The following is a 13,277-nucleotide window of genomic DNA, read 5'->3' on the forward strand; positions in this document are numbered from 1 at the left end:
TTCCCAATCGGTCGGCTTATTTGGTATTTCCACAATCGACCGAAAGTCACACTCAGTCGGTCGGTTCACTCGCCAGTCGGTCGACTGTCGACCGACAGTCGGCCGACTGTGTTCATCATCTGCAGATTCTGAACACAACCTACGGACTTCAAGCTAAATTCACCAAAACTCGATCTAGAGCTCGTTTTCGACACCAAAACTTACCACAACTCAATTACTACATGTTATAGACTATAAACCCACAAAGTTTTGACCATAACAACATCAAATCCATAGATTTTGACACAAAATCAAGCTTTTGAACAAATACACTTAAAACACCATTTTAACACTAAATTGATCATGAAAGCTCATGATTCATACCTTAAAAGAATCAGTAGAGTGTAAAGAATGTGATTTCAAGACCAATTCAAGCTCAAGATCAACAATGGGGAATTAGGGTTTGGTTAGGTGGGAGGGATGAAGGTACGGTGTTTTTGGTGAATTTCCTAGAAACGGAAAGAAAATACCGCACACAAGTCACTTAATTGGGTTTAATTCCCACACTGTGCAACATATGGGTATTTACCAGTTATCTGATATCTTTCGTACAGGATTAGGTAACCCAAACGAGGTCCAAATAAAATAAACAAACCTGTTATGGGACCCTTGTCACAAACTGGACACAACACAAATATAATAAAACACTAATAAAATAATTAAAATAAAAGCACTTAAAACTAAGCACAAACCCTAAGGGCAAAATAGTCCACTTACAACTAGCCCGGGTTTCAGTCTGTTACAAATCCACCCCCCTTAAGGAGATTCTGTCCTCGGAATCTGGTCTTGGTCAAACAAATGAGGGTAGCGATTTCTCATCAACTCTTCTGTCTCCCACGTAAGATTAGAACCAAAACTGTGTTTCCATTCAATCAACACCATCGGAATTTCTTTCTTTCTCAGCTTAGTCACCTTTCGGTCAACTACCCGGACCGGCTCTTCCACCAATTTCTTATTCAAATCTACCCTTAAATCTTCTAAAGGAAGGAGTTGCGTTTCATCATCGACTTTACACTTATGAAGATAACACACGTTAAATGTATTATGAATACCGGCTAAATCTGGCGGAAGATCTAACACCACAGTCTGATCATTCAACACTTCACTGATCTGAAATGGACCAATAAATCTTGGTGCTAACTTACCACGTTTACCGAATCTGATAACCCCTTTCCACGGCGAAACTTTTAGATACACTCGTTCACCCACATTAAAGGTTACCGAATGTCTACGCGAATCAGCATACATTTTCTTTCTATCTCTAGCGGCTTTCAACTTTTCTCTCGCAATTGCAACTTTTTCAGCTGTCATTTGAACAATTTCGGGACCTGCAAACTGTTTCTCCCCGACTTCTGACCAACAAGTCAGAGTTCTACAACGACGACCGTACAACATTTCATAGGGCGGCATCCCTATACTCGAATGATATGAATTATTATACGCGAATTCGACCAACGGTAAATGTGTATCCCACGAACTACCGTATTCTAACACACAAGCCCTAAACATATCCTCCAAAGTCTGTATCGTTCTTTCAATCTGACCGTGTGTCGGAGGATGATAAGTTGTACTTAAATTCACACGTGTACCCAGATTATGTTGAAGACTATTCCAAAAGTTTGACACAAATCTGGAATCTCTATCTGAAACGATCGATAACGGCACACCATGTTGACTACTATTTCTTTCACATACAAATCGGAAGCTGTCTCACAAGTAGCAAGAAAATGAGCACTTTTAGTTAGACGATCCACTATTACCCAAATCATATCGTGTCGTTTCTGAGTTCTTGGTAGTTTGGTCACAAAATCCATCGTTATATGTTCCCATTTCCACTCTGGAATCTATAACTGATGTAATGAACCATAAGGTTTCTGATGTTCTGCCTTCACTTAAGCACAAATATGACACTTTTCAACATATCGAGCGATATCTGTTTTCATTGTCGGCCACCAATACACTGTTTTCAAATCATGATACATCTTATTACTACCCGGATGTACTGTCAATCTGGATTTATGAGCTTATGTCATAATTAAATCTCTCAAATCTCCAAGCTTAGGCACCCAAACACGATTGTTTAAGGTCTTTAGTCCACGTGAGTCATCAATTAAGTCCACTTTTTGTTTGGTCATTTGTTCAGATTTAATATGTTCGTCCTCCAAAGCACAGGCCTGAACGGTTCTTAAGTTGTTAATCAAATCTGAAGTTATATTCAAACGAAGGAATTTCACATTTTCACTTAACCTTTTACGACTTAGCGCATCTGCAACCACATTTGCCTTACTCGGATGGTATTTAATTTCACAATCATAATCTTTGATCAACTCCTGCCACCGTCTCTGTCGCATATTCAATTCTTTCTGTGAAAAGATAAACTGCAAACCTTTGTGATCTGTACAAATAACACAATGAGTTCCATACAAATAATGTCTCCACAGTTTCAAAGCAAACACTACTGCAGCCATTTCAAGATCATGCACTGGATAATTCTTCTCATGAACTTTCAACTGTCGCGAGGCGTAAGCGATTACTTTACCTCTTAGCATTAATACACATCCCAACCCAGCATATGACGCATCACAGTATACCACAAAGTCATCTGAACCTTCTGGTAAAGCTAACACTGGTGCCTGACACAGTAGCTGTTTCAAAATCTGAAAAGCCTTTTCCTGTTCATCAGTCCATCGAAAGGCTACATCCTTACGAGTCAACTTAGTCAACGGACCTACTATTTTAGAAAAATCTTTGATAAACCTGCGATAATAACCAGTCAATCCCAGAAAACTCTTAATCTCAGTCGGAGTCTTCGGAGATTTCCAATTCATTACCGCTTCTATCTTTATCGGATCAACCTTTATACCTTCAGCACAAATCAGATGACCCAAAAACTGCACTTCACGTAACCAAAATTCACATTTTTGAAAATTTTGCAAATAGTTGCTCACGTTTCAACAAGTTCAAAACCTATCTCAGATGTTCAGCATGTTCACTTTCTGTCTTTGAATACACTAGTATATCGTCTATGAACACAATCACAAACTTATCTAAGAACGGATGACACACTCTATTCATTAGATCCGTGAAGACTGCTGGCACATTCGTCAACCCAAACGGCAAGACAAGAAATTCATAATGACCATACCTTGTTCTGAATGCTGTTTTCGGTATATCTGATTCAGCAACACGAACTTGATGATACCCGGATCGTAAGTCTATCTTAGAAAAGAATGAAGCACCCTGTAACTGATCGAACAAATTGTCTATTCGAGGTAACAGATACTTATTTTTCACGGTTCTTTTGTTCAATTCACGATAATCAATACACATACGCATTGACCCATCTTTCTTTTTAACAAACAATACCGGAGCACCCCACGGTGAAAACTCGGTCATATAAACCCACGATCTAATAACTCTTGAATCTGTGACATCATTTCATGGATTTCAGATGGCGCTAATCGGTATGGAGCTTTTGCAACTGGAGTTGTTCCAGGAACCAACTCAATCTTATATTCGACTTCCCTTACCGGTGGCAGACCTGGTAACTCATCTAGGAACACTTCGGGAAATTCTGATACTGTCGGAATATCGGCCACTGTTCTCTTTTCTTTCTTCGCATCAATCACGTACGCAAGAAACAAATCACAACCCTTTGCCATCGACTTTTTCGCTTTCATCATGGTTATCAACGGAAAATTATACCCGCCCCGCTCTCCTCAGGCCACAACACGGGTTCCATCGGTCGAACGAAAGGTAATCATTTTCCTATCACACTTAATATTAGCCCTAAGCAAGCTTAGCCAATCCATTCCTAATACTACATCAAAGCTAGGAATAGGTAATACTAAACAAGTCACCGGGAAAGACTTCCCTTCGATCTCTATACAAACCCCAGACACATATGTTGTGAAGGGTGTGGTCTTACCATCGGCTACTTCTACACTAACCGGCTTGGGTAACACAGTAGCTGGTAAATTCAACTTAGCACAGAAATCTAGGGACATAAAACACCTATTGGCACCACAATCAAACAATACGCGAGCAGGTATTGAGTTGATTAGAAACATACTGGTGATCACTTCATCGGTTGCCACAGCATTCTCAACCGACATCTGAAAAGCTCTAGCCTCTGCTGTTGGAGGGTTCTTCCTCTTCTGCCCACTCGAGGCAGTTGACCCTTCGGCTGATGGCGAACGTGCCCCTGACCCTGCCCCGGAACTACCACTCTTCGACGGATAACTAACTGCATGATGCCCTGGTTTATGACAACTCCAACACATACTATTAGGATACAGACATGCTGAAGACTCATGCCCAACCACACCACACTTTAAACATCTTCTTGTAGCCTCAGAACATTGACTACTATGAGAAGATCGACACGTGTGACACCAATTCCCTTTACCTGATCCAGACCCAGAACTACTCTGAACACTTTTACCCTTCGATTTAAACCCACTAGACTTCTTGGATTTAGATCCTGATTGACCAAATACTTGCCCACCTTGTTGTAGCACATTACCAAACATTCTATTTCTGGCGGCCTGAACATCACTTTCTACCAACTTAGCCATCACAACAGCTTGAGACAACGACGTAGCTGTTCTAACGAAAGTTCGGTACTCCGGCAGAATGATATTAACAAAATGCTGGATACGAGACGCTTCGTCTGGCACCCATTGTTGCACAAACCTCAGTTTATCCATATACTTCTCTACTACCTCATCGATCATCATTTGAGGTGTCATCTTCATTTCAAGAAACTCAGTCTTGAATCAGTTCATATCAAACAGATTACAATACTGTTCACACACCTTCCCATAAAACTGCTCCCACGTGATCATACTCACTTGCTCTTTTGGTATACTGGAAATCAAAGAATCCCACCAAATCATAGCCCTACCTTTCAACATTCGACAAGCATATGTTACTTTTAGCTCGGCTTCACACTGACACGCTTCAAATACTCTTTCAATCTCTCTCAACCAATTGAGAGTTACAGTCAGATCAGTACTTCCAGAAAACTCAGAGGGTTTGCAATCACGGAAGTTCTTATAAGTACACTTTTTGGGTGGTTGCATGTAAGGTTGTTGGAACATTTGCATTTGGTATGGATTCATCATCATGGGATTTTGGTAAGTAAAAGTGTTTTGCGGTGGCATATAGTTTTGGTTAGGTATTTGATTCTGAAACTGGTTCTGGTGCACATTAGGTATCGTTTGGGATTACGCAGTTGGGAATCCAGGTGGTGTATCATCATTTCCAAAATGCCTCGCTAATTCAAGCTCATTAATTTTGTCTTCAGCCTCTTTTAGCTTACTTTCTAACTGAAGGATGTAACTATTCTGATCATCATCAGACTCAACACCCTCTTCTGGTGCTCTGAATGTTCTGGGATTAGATGGGCCAGTTGCGTTTCTATCAGCCATACATGTGCTACAAAATAGCTCACACAAAAGCTTAGTGGATAACAGTTAGTTCAATCACAACTAACACACGTATATCCTATTTTCACTTAGCCCCCACTCCCACAGACATGTTTGACTTGCCTCAGGGTTTGGGAACAAAGTATGCGCACGTATTTGCTGCCAAACCTTGCTCTGATACCAATTTGTAACACCGGCCATTTTTATTTTATTTTTATAGAACACACAGCGGAAGACTTTAGTTACAAACACAATATATGTCACGTCATTGCATTAATCCGTGTAATTACTTTTAAGTTTACACAACGGTGTTACGTTATTACAAAACATTATTTATACAAAAGTCCACATCAGAGTTGGGTTGTCAAACATGTCTTCTGCAACAGCACCCATCCCGACTAGCAGTACCTAAACCTGCAAGGGGAGAATATGTGGGGGATTAGCACACCGCTAAGTAAATGGAATCTATCTAACAGATATAGCTTAAGCCACACACAAGCTATATACATCAACAGTACCTGCTAACTACCAACTAACATACAATAAGACAATACGAGGATCGGCGGCTTGTACGAGCACACGACTTTCAGCTGATCGGGCCTGAGTCTACCGATAGTCCCTGCTACTCAATTCACAGTATAGTTATCCAGATGCAGGGGATGCATCATTCACACTATACTCCACAATCAGTAGCCTATGGACCCAACCTCCCCTAGGCACGATTGACCTCATACGGACTCTAACCTCTCCTAGGCATGGTTTTGAGTCCCCAGTCTCCCTAGGCTCGACTGGTGCCATTCACATAGTGTACACATAAATCACATACAACATCAGGCAAACGATATTATTCTAACATGGCAATTCCTACACTATGCATGGTAAAAGAGTCGACCACGGTAGCATGATATGCTACTTAAACTCTATCCATAGATAGACCCACTCACCGAATACCAGCAACTAGCTCAGATAATCTATCACTGAGCGGCTTCCTTATCCTTATCACCTGAACATATGGCAAATCAAGTTAGTTTCTGTCCATTAACACAAAACACCACAGTACAGAAAATCAGTCACAAAAAGCGCCGCTAAAAGTCTACCTAACACTTATGCACTTTCAAAATTTACATCCTGAACACCAAAATACAAACGGGCAGCGTAATGGCTAGAAAAAGGCACTTTGGTAAAACATTCTGCCCTGGACACACATTCGGTCGACTGTCTCCTCAATCGGCCGACTGACGTAGACAGTCGGTCGACTGTTGACACAAGCGATCGACTGACTTTCCTAATTGGTCGGCTTATTTGGTATTTCCACAATCGACCGAAAGTCACACTTTGACGCCGCGTACAAAACCATCGTGTACGGATCATCGACAACAGGATCATTACAAGGTCAAATACTATATGCTGTTTGAAAACCAGTTTGCATTTGTAAAAAGATAGCGTTTTACAAAAGATGACTAGAAAACATTAACATGAGTACATGGTACAAAGGTCATTACAAAGCCACTGTTTTAAAATTACGTAAGTCACGAATACAAAATAAAAGTTCCGTGCTTGAGACATCTCTAAGTAATGCTGTGGAAATCTAATACAGCAGGTCCATAACAGCAAGTCTATAACAGCAAGTCTAACAGCAAGTCTAACAGCGGAAGCAACAACGTCTAAGCACCTGAGAAATACATGCTTAAAAAAGTCAACACGAATGTTGGTGAGCTATAGTTTATTTGTAATCAGTAATGTAATGTAGGCCACGAGATTTCAGTGCTTCAAACAAGCGTTTCAAATCAGTAATTCAAATCAGTAAGATAAAGTATATGTATAACCGTGGGCACCCGGTAACTAGACTTAACGTTTATAACCCCCTGAAAGTACACTTGGCGAGTGCGTATGTTCACGAAGTATTAAACACCCGTTAAATGCTAGCGCGACTAGCCCGAGTGGGGATGTCAAACCCTATGGATCCATATCTAAGATTCGCTTTCACCGGTTCAAAAACCAATGACTAAACGTTACCGTGCTAAGGGGAATGTTTATGCCGTTGTATAACCCACACACATATAAAGTTTAAGTACTCGTGCCTAGTATGTAAAACGTAAAAAGCGCATGTATTCTCAGTCCCAAAATAATTAAAGTAAAAAGGGATGCTATAACTCACAGTGATAAAAGCGGTAAAGTCGGTAATGAAAGTACGCAAGTAGTAAGTCGGTCCGAAAGGTCGTCAACCTAAATCAAATGTTACTAGGTCAGTAGGTTGTCTTTATAAATTCTAATAGTGCATAAAATAAGTTTAAGTGTCATCATCATCATCATTCATCATCATAAAAGCTATGTAAGTTTGACGAGAATAGAGATCGAAACAATAGGCTGACTTCGGTCAGCTGCTACGACCTCTACGTAAATCGAAAAGATGCATGGTCAGTGGCTATGGCTCCGTATATGAGTCCCCTAATAGCTGACCAATTTTCGTAACTAATTCATCTTCGTTTGACCGAGGCGACGGTTTAAGTGAGAGTAGGTCAGAAATTTCAGCACAGCGTTAATAGGGTGTAGTGACTATCGGAGGGCCATAAATCCTAAACCGTAACTCGGATTAAGACGAGGCCTAAATGGAAAATCATCTACTCGAACCGAACTAACTGAAAATCAACTTTCCTGTAGCCCAGGTGGTCTGATCAGATACGAAAATCAGTGGACAAGTGCTCCGGTGGGGTTCTTGGTGCTTGATGCTCATCACGGTTCTCATCCTTGATGCTTGTAGCTTCAAGTGTACAACTCGTTGATGGTTTAGCATCAATTTTGACCAAGATTCACCTTCAAAACATAATATGTTAAGACCAAGTAAGAACACAACTCATTCATGAGTCTTAGATGGATGATGAACCAAGGTTACATCATATCCTTAGTCTTAACACAATTCCAATTCACAATAACAACTAAAGCTACAAACTTTACATCAATCTAACAAGTATGAACACAATCTAAGTCAAATAAGGTGATGGAACCCTAAGCTAGAGAGCTTGGATCCTATTCATGTAACATCCCGCCTTTTTCCGTTTAATTATTTAAAGTCCGTTATATGACTATAACATCTCCCGTTAATACGCGTTTTAAATTATCTCGTTTAGGTAATTCACGCACCCGAACGAAAGTTGAGGGAATAAAATTGACAAGGGATCAAACCCTTGACTAGGTCAAAGGGTCAAACCCCTTTCATCCATTCATTTTCATCCTCATCTTTTACTATTTCCAAATCCTCTCAACATTCAATCCTTAATTCATCATCTAAATCCGATTTTGGAGGCTAACATCAAAACAAATTACATATTTGGAATCCTCTCTTCATTCTCTATGTTTTGATACTAATTTCATCTTGATTGGGTAATTTCTAAAAACTCTAAATTTCATAATCTTAGTGTTCTTGACTTAAAGGTGTGTTAATTAGTGTCTATGGCTCATTGTGATGTCGTATATGTAATTTGTATGCTCGATCTTGTGAATTGACATAACTAGCATGAACTTGAAAAAGAGCTTGTTAAATCTTTGATTTTGGATGATGAAATGTGTTTAGATGTTAATGGTCGTGTGTTCAAAGTGTTAGTTACTTCATTAGCTTCGTTTTGGTGTGTTGATTGACATGAAAACCTTACATTAACATGATTATTGGTTTTGAGATTTTGGTTAGGGTTTGATAAGCTTTATATGAACTTTTGATGTATCAAATGCTATGAAAGATTGTTGATAAGTGTTTTGTTGCAATGTGTGTTTGATTACCTTCGAAACGGCATATCATACATGTAAATTGGTTGCCCGAATCATGAAATGCGTTTTTAGAACTTGAACCTTTGATTATGAACGTTTAATGCGGTTTTGGGTTGTTGTAAGTGTTGAATTACTTGTTGAAATGTGTCTAGTCATTTTCTTCGTCAAAATACCTTTCCAACGGTGTATGATACATGTTTTGGTTGTTTGCGGATCATGATTTGAGTTTGTTTGGTTTTTGGTTCGTGCACTTGTGTTTCAGCAAAACAGGGTATGTATACTGATCTGGACGCCGTCCAGACTCTGGGACGCCATCTAGACCTTCAGACTTGGACTCCATCCAGACTCTGGGACGCCGTCCAATTGCACTATCAGATTCTGTTTTGCTTGGTCAATTTACGAAAAATGTTTGCTATGCTATGGACCTCCGATTCACATAAAACTTGTTCTAACATGCTCATATATGATTAAAAACCTCAGAAAAATAGTTCGGGACCCGACCCGAACGTGTTGACTTTTTCGTTGACTTTGACCGACCAAAGTTTGACTTTTTTCAAACTTAACCAAATGATTATGCAATCTTTCTAACATGATTCTATACTTGCATCTTGCATGAAACTTGACAATTTGATTCACATGCTACATAATCGAGTCGTATTGAGCCATAGGACTAATTGAACATCTTTGACCAATCGTGACTATCGTTATTGATACAACCTATTTGTTTAGGTCAAGACTAGCATTGTTCTTTGCACACGTTACTCGTCGAAGTACTTATTTGCTCTTGCGCTCAAGGTGAGATCATAGTCCCACTTTTACTCTTTTGCACTTACATTTGGGATGAGAAAACATAAACGTTTCTTTTTACTAAGTGAACACAAGTACAGGAAAACAAACATTCTACATACGAGTTTGAACAAAAATCCTCAATTCGATTATTATTAGTTACACTTGCCGGGTGTAAGCGAGAACTTATGTTATACGGCCATATGGGTTTGACAAACCCTCATTCAAACGGTTCGCTACCGTTTACGAATGAAATATATTTTCGAGAAACAGTGTATGTTCTAACACTATTGTGATGGGGTTCTATGGAAGGAATGTTAAGCATTGATAATTGGGTGCTCGTGAAACAAACTTTTGGAATGTATTACTATTATATCATTGTTGCAAATCTTGTGGTTCACTTGTACTTACTTACTCAAACCTATGATTTCACCAACGTTTTTGTTGACAGATTTCTTTGTTTTTCTCAGGTCCTTGAACATTTGTGTGATTCATGCTTCCGCTCATTACTTTTGATACTTGCTTGGATGTCGAGTATACATGCATACGTGGAGCGTCTTTTGGCTACTTTTAAATTGTGTCGCATATGTTTCAATTGTACTTTAAACTTTGTTATGTAACTAGTTGTCGAACTACTTTGGAAACCCCGAAACATCTTTACCTTTGAAATGAATGCGACATACTTTTGGTCAAATGTTGTTTTAAAGACTTATGACCACGTAACGGGACCTAAGTAGACGGCGCCGTCAATGACGATTTTGTCGGGTCGTTACAGATGGTATCAGAGCGTTGGTTGTAGGGATTTAGAGTTCATTGGTGTCAACCCCGAGTCATAGGGTACATTAGTGAGTCTAGACTACAACCGGCATATAGACTTGAAGTAGGAATTACTTGACTACTTGTGCATTATACTCGAACGTTTCTACTCATATCTACTCTTGTTTCATCTTAACCTCACGTTGTTTAATTTGATTAACGCGCCACCTTGACTATATGAAATGATGTCGAATGCACATATGAATCAGGGTAATATAATTTCCGGGATTATATTACGGTGACTCATATGAACGTTCCGATATTGTGGCATAAAGAATTTAAGGCGAGTCAAGGAAATTTTTTTTCTCTCTACCCTATTTCCATATCATGATTAGTATTATTGAAAATACTAATCAACGGTATTCTTGTGTTTTGAAGGAACAATGCCTCCTCGTCGTGTGCCACGCCATGAGACTCCCGAACAAGCTCTACAACGAATGATAGCCACCGCCGTGGAAGCGGCCATGGCCGATCACTCCTCCAACAATAACAACAACCACAACAACAACAATCAAGGGGCCGGTAACTCAAGCGAAGGGTGCTCTTACAAAGCCTTCATGGAGTGCAAACCTCACACTTTTGATGGAACTGGGGGACCGATTGTACTCACTCGATGGTTCGAACAAACGGAAGCCGTTTTTAGCATAAGCGGTTGTCGAGACCAAGATAAAGTCAAATATTCCACCCACACCTTTGCCGGTATCGCCCTCACATGGTGGAACACCTATGTACAATCGGTGGGTACCGATGAAGCTCACACCCTCTCTTGGGCCGACTTGAGGGAAAAGATGATTGTCGAATATTTCCCTCGTGAAGAAACTTGAAGGCTCGAACAAGAGCTAAGAACTTTAAAGGCGGTCGGAAATGATCTCAAGGCTTATAATCAACGATTTTCCGAACTAGCCTTGATGTGCCCAAATCTTGTGAACCCCGAAGCTTTAAGGGTTGAACTTTACATGGATGGTCTTCCAAAGAGCATCAAACACTGAGTAATGTCATCCAAACCCACTAATCATCAAGAAGCTTTGAACATGGCCCGCAAATTGATAGAAACAGTGGACGAAATTGTAGTGCCGGCACCTAAAGCCGAGGATAAGTCGGGTAACAATAAAAGAAAGTGGGAAGCCCCCCAAACAAGCAACAACAACTTTGCTAAGAAGCCTTACACCTCCGACGGCAAGAAGGGTTATGCCGGAAACCTACCTCTTTGCAACAAATGCAACAAGCATCACTTTGGTGAATGTGGCAAGCTAATTTGCCATCGGTGCCAAGGAGTTGGTCATAAGGCCAACGAATGTAAAAGTGTCGCCCCAATCGCTCGAAAGGGGCCCAATGCACCAAAAACAGGCACTTGTTACGAATGTGGCCAAACGGGCCATTATAGAAATGCATGCCCGAAGAAGAAAGATAACCCCAATACGCGCGACCGAGCTTTCAACATCAACACCGAGGAAGCCCGAGATGACAATGAATTAGTCACGGGTACGTTTCTTCTCAACAACACTTATGTTACTTGTTTATTCAATTCGGGTGCCGATAAATGCTTTGTATCCAAGACTTTGATTCATTCTTTTAGCACTCCACCACTCCCACTAGATACCACTTATACCATTGAAGTGGCCAACGGGAAACTATTGAGTGCCGACACATATTACCGGGGGTGTACGTTAAACATTTTGGGTAAAGAGTTTGAAATTGACTTGATACCCATGGAACTAGGAAGCTTCGATGTAATAATCGGTATGAATTGGTTAGCCAAAACGAAATCTCACATCCTTTGTAATCTTAACGCAATACGGATTCCTATCGAGAATGGTGAACCCTTGATTGTTTATGGCAATAAGATTTGCACCGGACTCAACCTCGTTTCATGCATTAAAGTTAGAAAACTACTCCGTAAGGGTTGTTTTGTGATCCTTGCTCACATTAAGAAAGTTGAGTCCGATGAGAAGCACATCGATGATGTGCCAATTGTTAGTGACTATTCCGATGTATTTCCCGACGAATTGCCGGGTCTTCCACCTCATCGACCGGTTGAATTCTAAATCGATCTAATTCCGGGAGCCGCACCCATAGCACGTGCACCATATAGACTTGCTCCATCCGAAATGCAAGAATTGCAAAGTCAAATCCAAGAACTACTTGATCGTGGTTTTATCCAACCTAGCCATTCAACTTGGGGCACTCCGATTTTGTTTGTTAAAAAGAAAGACGGATCCCTACGAATGTGCATTGATTATCGTGAACTAAACAAATTAACGGTTAAGAACCGATATCCTCTTCCTCGCATCGATGAACTCTTTGATCAACTACAAGGGTCTTGTGTATATTCGAAAATCGATCTCCACTCGGGTTATCATCAATTAAGGGTTAAGGGGAAAGATGTCTCCAAAACCGCTTTCCGAACTCGTTATAGTAGTTATAAATTCCTTGTCATGCCATTTG

The sequence above is a fragment of the Rutidosis leptorrhynchoides genome, chromosome 11 (assembly GCF_046630445.1).
Source record: "Rutidosis leptorrhynchoides isolate AG116_Rl617_1_P2 chromosome 11, CSIRO_AGI_Rlap_v1, whole genome shotgun sequence".
Classification (NCBI taxonomy): Eukaryota; Viridiplantae; Streptophyta; class Magnoliopsida; order Asterales; family Asteraceae; genus Rutidosis; species Rutidosis leptorrhynchoides.